Source organism: Crocodylus porosus, unplaced genomic scaffold, assembly GCF_001723895.1.
Source record: "Crocodylus porosus isolate Cpor-Errol unplaced genomic scaffold, CroPor_comp1, whole genome shotgun sequence".
NCBI lineage: Eukaryota > Metazoa > Chordata > Crocodylia > Crocodylidae > Crocodylus > Crocodylus porosus.
Window position 1 is genome coordinate 12,530,291 of NW_017728920.1, and position 18,858 is coordinate 12,549,148.

Genomic DNA, 18,858 nt, shown 5'->3' on the forward strand with positions numbered 1-18,858 from the left:
AGTGTGAGAACCTAGATAAGTGGTTTGTTTTCACTGTCTGCTCCTCCCAGCAGATGTCCAGGTAATTTAGATCCACCATGACCACTGCCTCCCTTGCCTGAATAGCCTCTGAGAGCTGCCTGGAGAATACCTTGTCTAGCTTGTCATCCTGATGAGGAGGTCTATAGTAGACCCCCACAACCAAGTCCTTTTCCCCTGCCCCTCCCTGGATCCTGACCCACAGTGCCTTGGTATTCCCCTCCTCTACCCCCTTCTTGAAGATGGAAGATGTGTACTGCTCCCTAACATAGAGAGCTACACCCCTGCCTTTTTTCCCCACTCTGTCCCACCTATACAACCTGTATCTCTCAGTGTCTACTGCCCATTCATGCATAGAATCCCACCACGTTTCAGTTAAGCTGACTAGGTCATACTGTGTGCTACCAAGTAGGTATGAGCTCCTCCTGCTTATTCCCCATACCCCTGGCATTTCTGTAAAGACATTTTAGCCCCCCATTAAGTGCTCTTGGTACCTCTTTGCTTGGATGGTTAGTGTGCCCTTTAGTGCTTACCTGATTAGGTCCAGTGCCTTGTTTGTGGTTCACCAACCCTGGGTTCTCATCAACCACTGATTCCCCATCCCCCATCAAACCTAGTTTAAAGCTGTTTGGAGGAGATCAGCCAACCTGTGGGAGAAGAGATGCTTACCTCTAGGAGAGAGATGAAGATCATCCCTTCCTAGGTAGCCTCCTCCCTGGAAGTGCTGATCATGGTTGTAGAATCTGAATCCCTCCTGAAGACACCATCTCTGGAGGCACCGGTTGACTACCCTGATGCCTGTGGTGCCTCTGGCTTCTGTCAACTGGAAGGATGGAGGAAAATACCACCTGTGCTCCCGTCTTCCTGAGGCTGACCCCCAGCTCATGGAAGTCTTCATGATATGGTCAGGACTACTTTCAGCCGCATCATTTGTGCTCACATGGACAAGGACCATGGGGTAGTAGTTGGAGGGCTTGATAAGATCAGGAATCCTTTCAGTGATGTCGCTGATGCTTGTTCCAGGCATGCAGGAGATCTCTTGCCGTAGGATCTGGTTAGCAGATTGGCCCCTCCGTGCCTCTCAGGATTGAGTCACCCACCACAATAACCCGGTGTTTCTTCTTCTGCATGGGCAATGGTCCCCCAGCCTGGCCAGCAGGGGTTGCAGGGACCACCTCCTCTGCATCCTCCTCTCCTGCTTCCTCCACCAAGGCTGCCATGGTGCTGTACCTGTTCCACAGACACAATGGGGAAGTAGATGCTGGCTCCTGATGCCTGGGTCCAGAGGTGACAGTTTTCTACTCTGCTGAAGATTCCTCTCATAGGGTTCCACCTATAGGCATCTGGAGCTGTAAGGAACGGAAATATCTGTCGATCATGGCCTCATCCTCCTTGATACCCCTCAGCCTGCTCACTGTCTCCTGGAGTTCCCTCACCTGCTCCTCCAGGAAACTTAAAGGACATTGCAATGAGAAGACTGTCTATTAAGAAGCTGTAGGAGGCCTAAGCAAAGAGGACCCAGAGTCGGCTTGATTGCAAAAAAGGCTTGGTTTCAAACGGTGCTACATCCCTGTGAGCAAGAATCACTCATCACTAAATTAACATCAGAGCTTGTCAGGGAAGCTGAGAGACCTGGTCTGTATGGGGATTATAAGCACTGCAGTGTCCCTGGGGAAAGGGGGCACTGGTGAATGGTTACACTTCTAGCTCAAAGTGCTGACTTACATGCTTGCTTTTTCAAAATGCTCTTGGGAGTCTCACTATCCCCATTAGTGCTGTAGCAAGGGTAGGGCGGGGGAGTGGGGTGACTGCCCCAGGTGCTGAAGCAAAGGGACACCAAAAGGCACTACCCAGCTGGGGCAGGACACAGGACGGAGCTGTGAGCAGCTCATTTGGTGAGACATAGGGACAGAGGGAGGGCAGTTCCTGCCACTGCGTGCACTCCCAGGCAAGTATAGGGGGACATATGCCCCCAGAATCTGTGCATAGGGCAAGGATGGGTTGCTACTGTGGGCTTTATCCTGGGCACCAAACTTCCTTGCCATAGTACTGCTCCCAATGCATTGTACAGTGAATTCTATAGACTCCTCACTCAGGAGTTCTAGGTTCCACTCTGGGGTGGGGTGCCTAATAGTGAGGTTAAATGAGTCGGTCAATTGCAAGATGTACAAAATCAGACTTAACCTAGTGGAGTAAGTTGTTTGTTTTAGGATATGAACTAAAGGCAGTGTGAGAGGAATAAATGCTTGAATTAAGTATGATGTGGTGCTTGGCAGTAACTATCGCAATTTACTCTCTCAAATTTTATTTGCACTGAGTGTCCTTGTATTTCTAATGAAATTTCATTTTTCCCTATGTAATTCAGTGTAATATGATGTTTCTATTTCTTGTATATTCTTAAGAATTACATAACATGAGCCACAGTAGTTTATAAATTGTAAGTAAATTCACAATATTTGAACACGTGGGTTGTCACCTTGCTCTATAAATAAGATCAAACATCATTTTATACTGAAACGTAATCCATAAAAATCCCTTTAAATAAAATTCACCCTCTCCTGTCACCTGATTTGTTTCTTTCTCCCTGTCCTCTCCTGGTTTTAACTGGAAACTTGAAAGAGTTTTTGCCAAATGTAAACTATAGCATTTCCTCCCTTGCTAGTTGTTGCAAGATTTTCTGGGCACTTTCTTGGAAAAAATACTGCATTAATTGACCTAAAACAAAATGCAAACATGTAAACACAACCTAAATAGAACTCACCTTTATTGTCCCATATGAAGCAACATAGCCTCTTTACATGTCAAAATTTCTGCTCTAAAGGCAGGGCAAGATAGTGTGTTAAACAGTAATGCTCAAGTAATGGTAGGGTAGAAAGTAACTAATGTGGTTCCATCAACCACCGCATAATTTAGATTTGTTTATGTCTGTAGTGAAGAAAAATCTTATTTGGAAGAAAGCCAGACAAATCAACAATTCTTGCTGACCAGCCTTATTTCATTCTATAGCTCTGGGTTCATTTAGAGCCTTGGGTTTATGAAGTTTATTTCCTACCTATGTGGACTTTTTTATCATCTTGTACCATCTACACTTTCCCAGAGCCTGACAAAGGGACTTTGATCCCAAAAGCTTGCAGAAAAGGACAGTTTTCTTGTCATTTTCCAGTTGGTCTAATAAGAGGTATCATTTTGGAATCAAGAGTTCTAGTTTTTTGTATGTCTTTTTGTCTCAGACCAACACAGCTACCAAGTACACCCTTACCAAGGTTTAATGATTCAAATACTGAGAATCTTTCATAGATAAATTCAGAAAAAAACTTTAACGCCAATTGCCTGATCCTAAATAAACAAAGATTTCCAGTACCAGTTTCCAGAGGACTGTCTACCTATTTTAAATTTAGAACCATTGAACCAGTTTATCACTCAGTTGCTTTTTCTTTTCTTTTTTTTTTTGCCTGAACTTTCTAAAGTAAATATTGCACAAGTCACTGTATACAAAAGACTTGGTAGGCAAACTATATTGAGAAAACGTTCCTTACACATGACAAATTCTGTCTCCAGTTTTATAGAATTAAGTCCTTTTCCAATTGGCAATAATGAGAATGTGTCTTGCTACAAAGGCTATTACAGTGCCCGTAAAACCATCAAGCTTATTTTTAGTTTTCCTACAATCACCAGAACTAGGAAATGTGATATATAATTGGCATATATTTGTGTGTAAAAAAAAAAAAAAAGGCCAAAGCCACCTGTAATTAATTTCAGGATCTTAGTATTCCATTAAATTTCTTGATTTGCAGTAGTGTAGCTTAGGGATTCTAGTAAAATGTTGGTAACTAATTCTTTGCCAGTTTGGTATTTCAGTTACAGAATCTTATAATTCTTGGATTTGACTTGTGAGGACAAGCAGAATTCCAGAATGAGTTTGACTGTCTAGCAAGAGCAAGACCAAGAGCAAGAGCTTTTTTTCTGCATATGAAAACATCACTAGAGAATTCAGGTTTGGTTCTGAATCTTACTTTATTGCAGATACACCTCCCGACAAGCTGTGTTAACAGCAATGACAGAATTGGATCTTATATTAAGTGTAAGGGAGAAATGAGAATTGGCTTCTACTTCCTCCATGTAGCAGGGGATGTGACACTGCTGCTGTTCATTCTTTTAATTCTTTATTTATTAACCTGACATATCTTCACTGGATATTAATTGAAACATCAAATATGGACAGGTATGACTCAGAGATTGTGAATATCATTTATTAAGATGTATGAATTCTACTACATAAAATAAGGTTCCATTTTCCACTTTATTTTTTAAAAAAATGACTCATTTAAAAATAGGGAACCACTGTCAAGTTTAACAAGAAACTATTGCAGTTGAGGCAGGCATTATTGGGTGAAATTCTATCATCTGAGTTATGGTCAGTCTTAAAGACTCATAGTGTGACCCCTTCTGGATTTATACATTAATTTGATGGCATTACAAATTCATTATTTCTCCATGCTGTATAGGCATGTGAGTATAACTAAGAAAGGAAATGTTAAGAGCCAAAATTCCAATATTATAAAAGCCTAAGTCTGTCTGTCACACTTTATTTGCACTCTGGCTGACAGAAACAGTGTTTCAAGCGTGGGGGACAGCTGTCATGATTCCAAAGCTGTGCTGAGGACCGACAGAGGGTGGAGGAGCTGAGGCCAGCAGCATTGGCCTTGGCTCCCCCCCACCCCACTCCTTGCATGAGGCAGAACAGTGGCAGCATGGGGCGTCAGGTGGTGCAACTCCATCCCAGCCCCCTCCCCCCATCATTCTTGATGGGCAATTGGCTAGTCTTACATAATGACACTCTTGACCTTTAGAGGTCAGCTTTGTATCTAAACTTTAGATACACTCTCCATCTTAATGAATTTATCCCTTGACTCTCAAGAATAAGGAAAATAAACTCTACAATACAAGCAAATCTAAATTATATTTTCAAGAAAATAACGTAATCATGAATATTAATTGCTGAATTCAGTGGGTCCTAACAGCTATATCATAGACAATAATAACTATTCCTTATAACACTTTATTATATTTTGAAGAAAGAAGTAAAAATAAAATTTGTAATATGGATGGAAGAAATGTCCTAGTTCATTTTTAAAGAGAGGTTTTAGCTATTGTATAGCCATCTGTACCTTTTTTTCTTCCATTGGTTGGATTTTATTTCTTGCATTAATATTATGATGAAAAATTCACAGTTGCTCTAAAATATCCTTGGTCTCTATTAAACTGAAAAAACCCCAAACAAACCCTGTACAGAGTTAATACAATAATCAAATTCTAAAATAATTTATACCAGTGTAAATCAGGAATTTGCCAATGAAACAAAGCAAGTTACACTAGTATAAAACTAATGTGAAATCATCATTTTCATTTTTAAATTGTATCCAGCTTCTGGCACTGCTGCAGTGTCGGAAGTGATAGAATAATAGATATCCTATCATTCCAGATGACAGTGAGCTGCTGCATGGACTATGTAGGATACCTGTGACAATTACAAACGGCATTGCTTAGTCACATCAGGACAGAAATTCTGCACTAAGTATCCAATATATAGCCACCCCTGGCAAATATAAAAGCTAGGTATGTAAGGATCTATCAGAACAGATTTAGTTAAAGGACATGGGTCTATTTTTGCATTTCCTGATTTTTGTTGGATCAAGCTAACCTTTCTCTGTCATTTTATAGCATTTTCTTTCATATAAGAATATTTATAAAGAGTTGTCATGATTGATACACTACCAAATGATTTTTAATTTCTAGTGAAAAAACCCAACTATATGTTTAAAGCTTAAACTGAAGACCACATATTAAACTTTGTTTTAAGAGTGGTAAATGTTGAGGAAAAGTTGCTTGGTGTCAAAGTGTGTAACTAGGCATCATTAAAAAGATATTTAAACATGATTGATCTTCATACTAAAACTCACTTCCTACTGAAGTGCATGTGAATGTCATGTAAGTACATATATTAGGCCTGTGCGAAGCGGCTAGTATTCACTCTGGATTTGGATGATTTGGGGGACAGTGATTCAATTCGGTGATTCGAATCACAGTCCTGAATCAATTCGGCCAAACTGATTCAGAGATTCAGCCACTGCCGATACAGCCAAATCTCCAAATCACACAGGCCCCGTCCCCTGCCTACTGTCAATGGCTGCCCCACCCATCCTCAACTCCTGGCTCTTTGGGGGAAAAAAAGCCCCCACTCACTGGCTGCTGCTGGGTGGGGGGCAATCCCGACTGGCTCCCACTGCTCTGTCACCCTGCTCTCCCAGCCCCCACCCCATGACTGCCCTGCCCAACCCCTGACTTCTGGCCTTTTAAAAAAAACCAAAGAAGCCCAAAACACATCAGCTCCTGCTTGGAGGGGGGGTGATCCCTGCTGCCCCCCACTTCCCCACACTGCATGGGGGGGCTCTGCCACAAGACCCTCAAATCCCTAAGGCCGCTGCAGCAGCTGGTGATTCTAGCATTTGTTTGTTTTTTTTTAAAAAGCTGGGGCAGGCAGGGTAGCCAAGTGTGGGCTGGGGGGTGGGTAGGGGTCAGGGGGCTCATGGCAGAGCCCCCCACATGGCATGGGGAAGTGGGGGGCAGCAGGGATCACCCCACTGCCAAGAACAAGCCAGTGATTCTGGGGGTTTTGTTTTTTTTAACAGGCCAGGATCTGGAAGAGTGGGTAAGGCACCCATGAGGGAGGGAAGGACTAGGAGAACAATGTTAATAAAGACATCGGTGATATCAGTTTTTCAGAAAAGGTCATATTCCCTAGATCAGTTTTGTTCCCTGAAAGCACTGACAAAGAGGGGGTGGGTAGGAAAAGAAGCCTTTTTGAGGGTGACGTTTTTACATCATGTCCACTATTAGGGCACCTGAGAAAGCAGGGCATTCATGGCCAGATTGTCAGAAGTGCTACAGAGCCATGCTAAAGTCAAATCTTTGGTTCTTCTACTGAATAAGGGCCTTGTCATACATTCATTTGCAACAGCTGCAAATCACTGGACTATAGTGACTAAAGTTAGTACTTGTTAGGAGATAGCCCTCAGCTGAAAGGGAACAACTTTGCAACCTTACAAGGAAGCTTCAAGTGTGCTAAACTGCTTGAACATGCATCTGCTTTCATTTTAACTATACTTAGGACCTTGTTAGACCTATGCTGTAAACCCAAGTCACATAGTAAGGCAAAAAACCCTGTTCTTGCTGTCCTTCACCTGCAGAGCTGCGAATTGCCACTAGAGGCTTGGTGAGCAGAACCCTCTTGCAGCTCGCACCAGAGAGAGAGTGGGTCCACCACTATATCAGTTTCAGCAAGACCAAAAAGACCTGGGGAAGCAGCTTCCCAGGAGCTCTCTGGTCTCACTGAAACTGCCACAGTAGGTCTATGTTCAGAGAGGGGCCAGCAGTTTAGCCCCCAACATCCCTGCTCTGAGCCCAGAGCTGCTGTGTGAGTTTCAGCGAGACCAGAGAGCTCTAGGGCTACAGTCCTGGAACTCACTTGTTCTGAGCTCCAAGGAGCCCAATCCTTTTCTTTTTTTTTTTTTTTTTTTTTTTATGGTGCTCCGTGGGAGGCAACACAGCCACCAGGCATTCCGGGGTGGGGGGGAGGATTGAGTACCTCAGAGCTTTTAGAGCATTCTGGGATACTGGAGGACTTCAGCTTGAGGAAAATAGTGGTGGGAAGTGGCCACATGATAATAGAACAGGGACAAAATGAGGTGGATTGGAAGTAATTGTGCCTTGGAGTGGCATAATGCTAAACCAAATAATGAATGTTTTAAGCTGCTTAAAGGTGTTAACATGCAGCCAGTCCAGGTGTTAAGAGCTTCAGAAGCTGCCTGAATTTACCATGTAATAAGGCCATTGGTAAGTCTTAAATTGAGTATATGACACCAGCCTTACCTTGCACTACTTCTACACAAAGGAGTAGTGTGTGCTAAAGGATCAAATCACAGAGAAAGCGAATACTTCTTTCTACCTGGAACTTGCTGACTGCTTTGTGTGTTTGTTTGTTCCAGTAAGAATTATTTATTTTTTCCTGATTGTCCAGTGCATAGCACAGTGGTGTCATCATATGCATATATTAGTAATAAATAATTACTTAGTTCTGTGTTTTGTGAGAAGGATCTATTTCTCAGCTTCAAGAAAATATGTCAAATGAATTAAATAACTGTTGGAATGAATGGAACTGCTTTGGTTATTTTCCATGAGGATTCAAGGTGTTTAAAATTTGAAATTTGTTTGACACGGCAGAAAAATCATAGGAGAGTTTTTAAAGCACACAAATTAGATGCCGAGTGAAAAGAAATATTGGTGCCTATCTGTTGTGACCTGAAAATTTTGTTTTGACTGTGACTTTCACTACTGAAGTTTTGAGAACTATTTTATATATCTTCTGCTTGGTTACAATGTTGGAGACAGGTTTAGTATCATTTATCTGTACAACAGCTCATTTGCAATTTGGATGTTTCCATAGCTTGATCTACTGTATATAAACACAAATTGTCTGATATGGAAATGTTACTTATAAACATAACCAATCTGATTTATGAGTTTTCTACACATCCATTTGCACTGCTGACTAAACATGCAATTAACAATTAACTTCAGCAACATACAGTTAGGCAAATTACAAAGGTTGCATTTCAGCCAATGCAATTGCAGTTACAGTGACTGTGAATAGGCATTCACTTCAACCATTTAAATGTCCAATGCATCAGACAAGTTTGAATTGCTAATCAGGGTGCAAGCAGTTGAATGAATGCTTGCACACAACCCCAATCAATTGGGGATGCTTCTGTCCTCCCTCTCCAGGGACCCACTCTGTGATTGAGGCTGCACTCTACTGCTGCAGCTTGACTGACGTGACAGCCCCTTCCTGTGACAGCTGAGGGGCTTGGAAAGCCCAGACTTTCTGCACACCCTACCTTCTCCAACTGGTATTGGCAGGAGAAAGCCACCCACCAGAACCCAGCCATGGTCCACTGCTACCTCTACCATCCAGAGCCCTCTAAACCCTGCCCTGCCTGGACATGGCTTGTCCCCGCCTCCTCAAAGACCTGCAACTCTCTACTCTCATCTAGACAGAAACCAGTCACCCCTCACAGTCCCCAGAGACCCTTGTCCCCCACTGCAGAGACGCAACCCAGCCTGCCCCAGACCTCCCCTCTGCCATGCAGCATCTCTTTAATCTCCCCTCCCCTTCCTGTACATGGCCCACCACCACCCCAGAGAATCCTGACTTACTTCCTAGTGCAGACATGGCCTGGCTAACCTCATTCCCTCTCTCCTCCCTGCCCTCCCCCTGTCTGGATTGCATGAATATGTTCAGCAGGGGCCAAAACAGAGCCTCAGTTACAGACCATACCTGAAGGGCCAGGACACTTGGGAGGGTGGGAGGGGCTGGCCAGTTGCTTGCAGTTTTTGAACAAGTGGGCAGATTCTGGCAGATTAAGCACACCCACTCTTGCCCTCAACCTGTGGAAATCCTGCCCCTGCAGGGAGTTGATAAACTACCCCCACCTTCACACAGACACATCCCACCTCTACAGTCCCCAGAGACTGCGTGAGGGGCAGGGGCAAGTTCTCAGGTCATGGTAGGGTCAGACTGCCACCGTTTTTGGACAGAAGGGAGTGGGGCCTGGCAGATTGAACCCACCACTTCCCACCCGCAAACTGTGGGTATTACATGCTCACCAGGACCTGGCACCTCACTCCCATTCTCCCTGCCCCCTCATATGGATATGGACACAGCCCAGCACCACTATTTCCAGAGAGCCCTGTCAAGACTGCCCAGCTCACCCCACCACCTTCCCAGCCCCACTCCAGTCCTCCACCCCCTTCTCTTTCCTCCATAAACTCTAAGTGGATCACTGGGCTGTGGTAGAGAGCAGGGGAAGACTCTCAGATCCCTGTGGGACCAGATCCCTGCAGTTGTTGGGCAGGAAGGGGGTGCAGTCTAACATCAATCCTGCCCCCTCTACAGCGGAAATCTCTTCCTCAGTCCATCTTTCTCACTTTTAAAGAGAATGGAACAAGATTTTTTTAAAATTATTATCTTACTTGTGACATCGCATATAATGTGTTTTTCTGCTTTATATAGTTTTCATTACACTATAATAATATTTTCTTTAATATTTTTATTGTGATGAACATGAGATAAAGCAGAGTAAACTTAGAGGCCTTTTGCTTCGGTCATATTGTTATTTTTGGGCACTACAGGCCAAACCTTGGGAAAAGTTATCTGAGAACAAAAGATGCAATACCTAGGTCTCAAGCAGCAATGTTCCACTCAGGAAACTGGTAAGAACAATAGAATAGGTTGCTGTGTGTAATATTTATAGCTCCCTGTTCTTAAGATCAGTCAGGAACTTCTGTCTTAGGGATGTACCTAGTTATAGTATTACCTGAAGGGCTCTGGGGAAAGCTGAAGGTGGCTGGAGTGCAGCAGCACTGCAGTGGCCTCCTTTCTTTGTTGTCGGCTGATTTCCCAGCTGGTTGATTAAACTAACCTTCTGCCATGTTTGCGTTGCTGGAATTATGCAAAAGTAGAACAGCTGTTAGAACCGAACTCTAATAATAATAATAATGACGGGTATCTTTACAGCCACTTTCATTGTATCCTGTTAATCAGATATATGCAAGTATTCTAATATCAACATTTCAAGACATTGCATAATTGAAATATGCAGCAAAATGCATAATTGAATCTTGTAAATATGAAACCATTAAAATGAAAATTATAGCAGCAGTATTATTAAACTAATATATATCTTCAAAATAGAAATTGCTTAGTTTTACATAGAATTTACTATGTAAAAAATTAATTTGAGGTATCATATTTAACATATAACCTTTTAATTTATTGGCAAATAGATGCAAGGTAATAAAAAAAATTGCTGATTGGTATAAGACCAGTCATTGCAAAACTGTAAACAACCGGAACAGTGCAACCTGAAGCCTTAACAGAATAGGAGACACCATTTAATACACATAGGGAGGTAACTGGGGTAACATAAAAACTAATATTAATTGCAGAGCCAGTTTTAAAAGGCTTTTAAGGAAGAGTCAGCATCAGCACTAATCAGGTAAAATTATGGTAATACTGCAGTTTATGAATATGACTATCTGTTTTCACTCTAAACAACTCTGTGATATTGATCTACTATTTTGCAGTGGTGCTAGACATAAAGTGTAGGTAGTATGGTGAAGATTGGAATAGTAAATAAAACCTTTATTGCATTCAAATATTTTTTGAAATCCTAAATTAAATATAGTGAACATAAAGAATCTAAATATAAACACTGTCACATAAGTAATTGGTTTTCTGTCATAAAAATATAACTGAAGATTAAGCCTGATATTCAGCCAGCACAAATATTATCTACCATCATATTCTTTTTCTATTTTTGTATTCACACATTTACTACTAACAGGGAAAAATAGTATACACTTGAAAGTTTGAATAAAGATCCACATTGATGCCAAAATGCCACATACTACGGGCTGAATTCTGCAAGCTTTCCACATTTATTTTACTTGGTGCAGTTTTACATAAAGACATCTTTCTGGATTGGATGTTGTAGTTCAAGGTCATTATTTAAATAACAAAAAAAAAAGAAAAAGAAAAAATGTCTGGAGTAGGAGTGATTGACCATACATAATAACCCTGCCACAGTTCAAGGAATTAACGGTGAGACAAAATGAGAAACCAGATGCAAAAATATTCCACACAAGATATGTAATGTTTTTGTAGCTGGTTTCTGTCGCACCTTAAAATGAATGTGTGGCAGGGGAACCAGAATTGGCCCAAGACTCCAAGGTGATTCTGGCACCAGAGTCTTAAGTTGGCTCCAGTGCACTCAAAGGGCTGGGACTGACAATCAGCTGATTCTTCCAGCCCCAAAGCTGCACTGGAATAATCAACCGGCCCTAGTACAGTCCCAGCCCCAGGACCACATGGGAGTCTTGTACCAGCTTGGTGTATCCCAGGGCTGGGACCTACAATTGTCAGTCCCAGCCTGGGGACTGTGTGGGGGTCTGGAACCAGCTTTGTTGCATCCCTGGGGGTGGGACCATTAATCAGCTCATTCTCAAATGTTAGTTTTCTGATATTGAAAATAACAGCCATTAATTTAAAAAAAGTGAGGATTTGCAAAAATGCTTTTTGTCTTAGTCTTTCATTTCCTATAAATTAAATTTTCTAGTGAATTTTTAAAATAAATTGTAGGCCTTCAAATAAATGGGAAAAATATAGATTTCTATGTGCTCTCAATGGTGATGCCCCTTTGCACAGACAGCAGTTTTTGATCTGCTGTTTTCATTCACCTTCAGGCACGCCTCAAGGGCTGCTTGTACAATATGTATAAATTAAAATGATCAGACCAAGTGTCTGACAAAGAAATCTGGGTTCTTGAAATGTTGTCAAGTCATATTTTAGAAGCAGACACTTTTGAGTTTCTCTGAGCAAGGCAAGTTTCTCTAGAGTTTTTGTTTTTGTTGTTTACCTTCCACCCCAACCAGTCTCAGTGGAAGAAGTGGGAAAATTTATGCTTACCTGTTTGAGCAATGTCATATGCATTTTCATTCTGATAATATTAGTAAACCTGCTTACCTCTGCCAATTTCCTTGTCTCAAACTGTATTTGAAGCACAATATAATCTATTGAAGATGTGTTTGCAGTAGGACTGCGTAGAATCTGGAAGGCTGGCGGTGAACAGGGCATGAAATTGTGAGCCAGAAGACATGGTTACTGTTATCATCTTGACTGCAAACTTAATTTGTGATCATAATAGGAAATGAGAGCACAGAGCACCATTCAGTGTCAGGGTAGGAGAACTTTATTTTGTGAAGGTTTCTCAATGTCTCCCACAAATTATGAATTGGATTTTTCTTTTAAAAAGTGGGATTGGCCTCTTTGTTTTTGTTTTAATATTTTAAAAATATTAAGGAAAGCCACCTGAAGGAAGGAAAAGCTTTTTACCAGTTTTTGGGGGGGTTTTTTGGTTTTGGTTTTTGTTTATCATAAGCAATGGCCTTGCATGGTTTCAGTTGCGGAAACTTTTTTTTTTTTTTTAGAAAATACTATTTTCAGTCTCATCCCCTTTGGCCAAAGTTATTATGTATCAGTATCCTTCCAAAGAAATATAGCACTGCTTCATATACAAAATGTACCATTAAACTGTAAATGTCATGCATGAGAGCACTGTAATGGCAAGAGAAAAGCCTTGACATGCAAATATTTTAAGGTCCATTTCTTCTCCCACTGAGGTCAATGGGGGCTGTAAAAGTGACTTCAAAAGGAAACTGGAGTAAACCCTCTGTACTAAAGTTAAAAGCTTTAAGGGCTTGCTGCATGATCAGAAATGCACACCACTCTTCCATAACCAATTAGATTGAAAATGTAACATTGCTTAAACATTTCTAAATTCCAATTATTATTATAATGAGGTTTAAAACAAATACCAGTAGGGAATCTGACTTGCTATTTTAGAAAAAGTATTATAGGCCTAGTCCTTGTAGGAAATGAGCAACTTTGAACTCCCACTGATAACAAAAGAATCTGTTTCAACAGACGAATTCCCAGATGCCCAATTGCAGAATGGGAGCAGAATGAGTGGAGCACTCTTACCAATGTTAAGAATGCTTGATTGATTTATAAATAACTTTTGCTCTAATGATATCTGAGAGTTTCCATTCTGGTGAGGAACGATGTAGAAAGACCAGTGTGTGGTGCGTTTACTGCAATATAGTAAAGTTAGGATTGAGTGTCTTGGTAAGAAATCAAACATATTTTATTTATAGATATCTTTTTTAATTGCCTATCTACAATAAACTTAAAGAAGGATATAGGTCAGTTGATGCATACAGGAATCAGTATTCTCATGCATGTTTAAGTAAATCTAATTTATGTACGTGTATATTGTTATATATTAAAGAAACCTATAATATTGTTATAAGTTGTTTGATACATTGGTGTTAATGTAGTGTTGTTATGCACAGAGACAAATACGTAAAATATGTGGTGTTCGTAGTGTGATCATAGACATGTTTCTTTTTGTGAGCCATAATTGCATTGTGATTTATATTTTGTTAAAATATATTACAACGTCCTTAAGGAGTGTTAACAGGAAAATAATGGGTTGAGTTTTTAATCAACATGCATGTTAAAAATTGTCTTTAAGATTCTCTGTATGCTTAAAAAAATGCATGTTTGTTAGATATGCAAAATTAATTTGAAATAGGTCTTTTAATTATTAAGTGGAATTTATAAATTAGGTTTGTTTTCTTTATAACAGCTCTTGAGGTCCATCACTCCTTGATGTCTTGCTTAGATGGATGCCTAAAAAATTCTTTAAATTTGCAGCAGATTTGGAAGGAATCTTTGTTTACACTTAGGACAAAGTGATATCACTACCAGAGAATAAACCATTCTAATAGCATTTTTGCGATTTCTCTTCTGTTTGGATTTGAAAATGAAAATATGGGCACTTTGAATAGGCATGAGTGAACTGAATCATATGGAATTAAAACTAGACTGAACATTTGACCTTACTGAATCAATTAAGATGTTACCCCCCTTTCATGTCATTCGTTCTCATTTTTACTCTAAACAGTGTTCTGTTCTATTGCTTCTCAGTAGTCTCCATTTTAACTGCCATAGATGGCTAATCATCATCTTTATCAAGACATGGCAATGGGTTATTGGGTTATTGGACATGCAGTATATTTTAACCCATGAGCTTACAGTATATTTAGCTGGAACTGATACTTGTACATGACTTAACATTTCCTATAAAATAAGATTTATCTTTTTTTTTTCAGCTTTTGGATAAAATTTCAATAGTGCTACAGATTGAAACTAGACAAACATATGCTTTAATGTGTGTTTTTATTATGTGTCTATTGTGTGGTGGTGTTTTTGTTCTAGTTTAAACACCTTCCATTTTGCTGAATCATACTTTTTCAGTTAAGCAAACGGCTTAATTTTATCTCTTTAAGAAATACTGTTTAGTATGCGATGTGCATCAGGTGGTTCTAGTAAGGCAACAAGTTGCATATTCCATTTATTTGATATTTTTCATTCTATGCATCTGAATGGAGGGTGGGTAGAGGGAGAGAAGAGACCGTTTCACGTCTCTTTCAACAAAAGGAATTTGATACTCATCATAAATGTAACAAAAGTTTCCAGTGATAAATGGGAAATGTAGTTATTGAATTAAAGAAATGCATTCTTGGTATAGCAAAATCACTGGATTTTTATCATCAAGCAGTGGAAATAACCCAAATGTTATTTAAAAAGAACAGGCTCTATGAACTATGAAGGTTTTATATCTTTTCACATTCAATCTTAAATGTGAATGTCACTACTGACTTGTGCCTATAATGTTTCCTCCCTTTTTTTAAGTACATAAACCTGCCCCCTAACTTCACAGACATGAATCATTATCACAGGTCAAAATTCAAGACAGAGAAATCTGCATTAATGTGATGCTTTGGGAAAGCACTTGATTTCTTCCATTGTAGCATTAATCAATAATAAGTAGCTGAACCATGAACTTCTGAAGTCAGATTCTGAGCAGTGCAGTCATTGTATACTCTAGAGAACATAACTGTAACTGGAAGTATTGAACATTAATGAATGCATCATTCCCTATTCCTACTGAAAGTCTATTAAACAGGCTCACAGGCTTGTTAGTAATCAGTGTGCAATCTGTTATCACACTGTATAAAAACATTAATGACCTTCTTTTGTCAATTCAACCTTGTATAATTCTGGTTAAAGTGGGTTCTTGGTAAATTATAGTTTTCTAAGGGGAAAAATAAATATGATTAGCTTCATGAAATTAAAGTAATTATCCACATTTGAAAATATCCCCTAAGTGTGTCTGGAATTCATATTTGAAAATAGGGTGTAGGTATTCACTGACTTTCTTTATAAAACAGGTACAATGTTTGGATATATAAAACTAGAACCACTCATTAAAATACATTTTAAATACATGTGGCATAAGTCAACTTTTGCTTGGATCTCAAGATCTTGCCTTTCCTGAATGTCACAGATTAACCAGGGCATGATAATATTGACTTTTCTCATTTTGAGATTATGTGAATTTATCCACCTGTGTGAAAGGAGATGAGTAATAACTTGAAATACAGATGACATGCAATTTGTTCTGTGTGTGTGTGTGTGTGTGTGTGTGTGTGTGTGTGTGTGTGTGCCCACAAAAGTACTACCCATCACTCCAAATATATAAATAATAATATATAAATATTATATAAAAAATAATAATAAAAAATTTCCTTCATTCTTTGAATAAATTCAATAAGGTTTTTTTCCCAGGTTTTATTGATGACTCTTCATAGCTGAATCACTATACCATGTGAATAAAAAAAAAGATTTGGTGTGTGTTCATACAATAGTTGTTTGGGTAGTCTTAGAGATCACTGAATTATAAAGTGACTCTTAGTATGATAGGATCATGTTACTGATATGGATTGCTCTCAGGTACATAGCAATGCTTTTTCAGTAACACCCCTGTGTCCACGGGTCCGACAGCAATGGCGCTGGTGCGGGTGTCTGTGGATGGTTCTTGCTTCACTCTCCAGATGTGGCCCTGCTCTGGGTATGCTCTCGCTAGGTCCGCCTGCCACGACTTTGATGTTCTTTGGTTCAGTGAATTCCGCTGGCGTGTGCACGTCCAAAAACGGGACCTCCCGTCCGATCCAGTCCTACGTCCTTGAGGGCTCCTACCTCCCCTACACCCTCGCCCGGGCCTCCGTATACAAGTCCGGGTTGCCCACCTCTCCTCTGCTGGGGGGGGCAACTTCCTCGAGAGCAAACGTAAAGTTAGCGACCCGTGAGCCGCTCCGCCAGCTCCCGGCCGGGGCTGGCCCCGGGTCCCTTTGAGTCCCGTTCACCTCCTCAGGGGCCTTCATTCCCCTGTTGGGGTTCACCGTCTGAGGCTAGAGCACTCTGCTCCCACCTGGGCTCTGCCTCCTGCCCAGTACTCTGCGGCCGGGGTCCACCCCCTGCCGTTTCCAGCTACCGGCCACACAGCCTGGGGCTGGGATGGGAAGCTTCCCCACCCCCAGCCGTCACAATCCATTCAATGGCCCTCAGGGCCTTTTGCCCCTTGTGTCTTGCCCCTGCAGGGCCCTACCCTTGCTCCAGAACACTCTCGCAGCATGCGGGTCAGCAGTCCTCCGCCGCGTTGAGCTTCTGCCGGGGATCCGCTCCTTCCCCGGCTCTTCCGGTCTCCCATTCCTCTGTGCCGGCGCCGCTTTTGAGCCTGCCAGCCCCCTGGCACACCTGGGGAAGGTAATTAGGGCTTCTGGCTTGAGGCACAGCACGGGGCTTGCTGCCCGAGCCGTACCCACTTGGCGATTGGGGCGTGCTCTCACCCCAGGTCCGGCCGCGCCACCGCTATCACGCCCCGCATCCCGCTGCTGCCGGCATTTTCCCGGCACGCTCCGACCGGCCTTGTTAGCCCCGGGGCTGTCTGGGGCCGGAGCTCTTTCACACCCTGTTTATGAGAGTTGTCTGAAAAGTCACTCACGCAAGATAGAGCCACTGAAATATAACTGTTTTACTATGTTGTACAGAAGCATAGAATCAATGAGTTGGAAGGCACCTAGATCATTGAGTGTGACCCCCTGCCATGGGCAGGAAGGAGCACTGGGGTTGGGAGGGGTCATAAGACTCCAACCAGGTGTCTATCCAGTCTCCTCTTGAAGATTTCCAGGGAAGGTGAGAGCACCACCTCTCTAGGAAGCCTATTCCAGGCTATGGCCACCCTTACAGTGAAGTAGTTCTTCCTAATATCTAACCTAAACCTATCCTTCCTCAGCTTGTGGCCATTGTTCTTGGTGACTCCAAGATTGCTTTTCACCCCGTCGTCCAAATTGCTGATAAAGAAATTGAACAGCGCGGGCCCAAGGACTGAGCTCTGGGGGACTCCGCTGCCCACTTCCCCCAAGGTTGAATATTGCCCGTCCACCACCACCCTCTGAGTGTGACCCTTCAGCCAATCTGCAATCCATCTGACTGTGTAGGCATCAATGCCACAGTCGCCTAGTTTTTTAATGAGAATCGGGTGGGAGTTGGTGTCAAAGGCCTTGCTGAAGTCCAGAAAGACTACATCCACGGCAACACCTGCATCCAATGCTTTTATGACCTGATCATAAAAGGCAATCAAGTTGGTCTGACCTGCCCCTAATGAAACCATGCTGGTTGCCCTTAAGCATCATCCCTGAGGCTGGCCTATCAGAGATGTGCTTCTTGTTGATCTTCTCAAAGAGTTTTTCTAGGATTGAGGTAAGACTGACGGGCCTATAGTTGCCTGGGTCCTCCCTTTTTTAAAGTTGGGGACCATGTTGGCTATCTTCCAATCATCTGGCACCTGGCCTGAGCACCACAAGCACCCGTAAAGCTGTGCCAAGGGCCCTGAAATAACCCCTGCTAGCTCCCTCAACACCCTGGGGTGGAGAGCAACTGGACCTGCTGATTTGAACATGTCCAGCCCCTCCAGAAGCTCTCTAACCCAGTCCTCCCCAACCTAAGGTCTGGAGGCGTTCCCCTTGAGTCCATCCTGCATCACGGTGGGGAAGTCCCAGTCCCTGCACAAGAAAACGGAGGTGAAGAATTGGTTAAAGAAGTCTGCTTTCTCTTCCCGTGTAACCACCAGATTGCCCAGAGAATCTTGCAGGGGCCCCACATTTCCCGATGCTTTCTTCATCCACCCTATATATTTGAAAAAAGGACTTTTTGTTATCTTTGATCTTGGACGCTAGTCCTAGCTCTATGTCCGCCTT

At 41.8% G+C, this 18,858-nt stretch overlaps 1 long non-coding RNA gene across 1 annotated transcript; it reads right to left on the reverse strand.

Moving 5' to 3' along the window:
* Window positions 1-548: 548 nt before the first annotated feature.
* Window positions 549-18,529, reverse strand: LOC109312575. The gene is made up of 3 exons (XR_002101861.1): window positions 18,520-18,529; window positions 18,373-18,376; window positions 549-816 (listed from the first exon to the last, which is right to left on the reverse strand). It is a non-coding gene; the product is annotated as an uncharacterized LOC109312575 (long non-coding RNA).
* Between the last annotated feature and the right edge of the window lie 329 nt (window positions 18,530-18,858).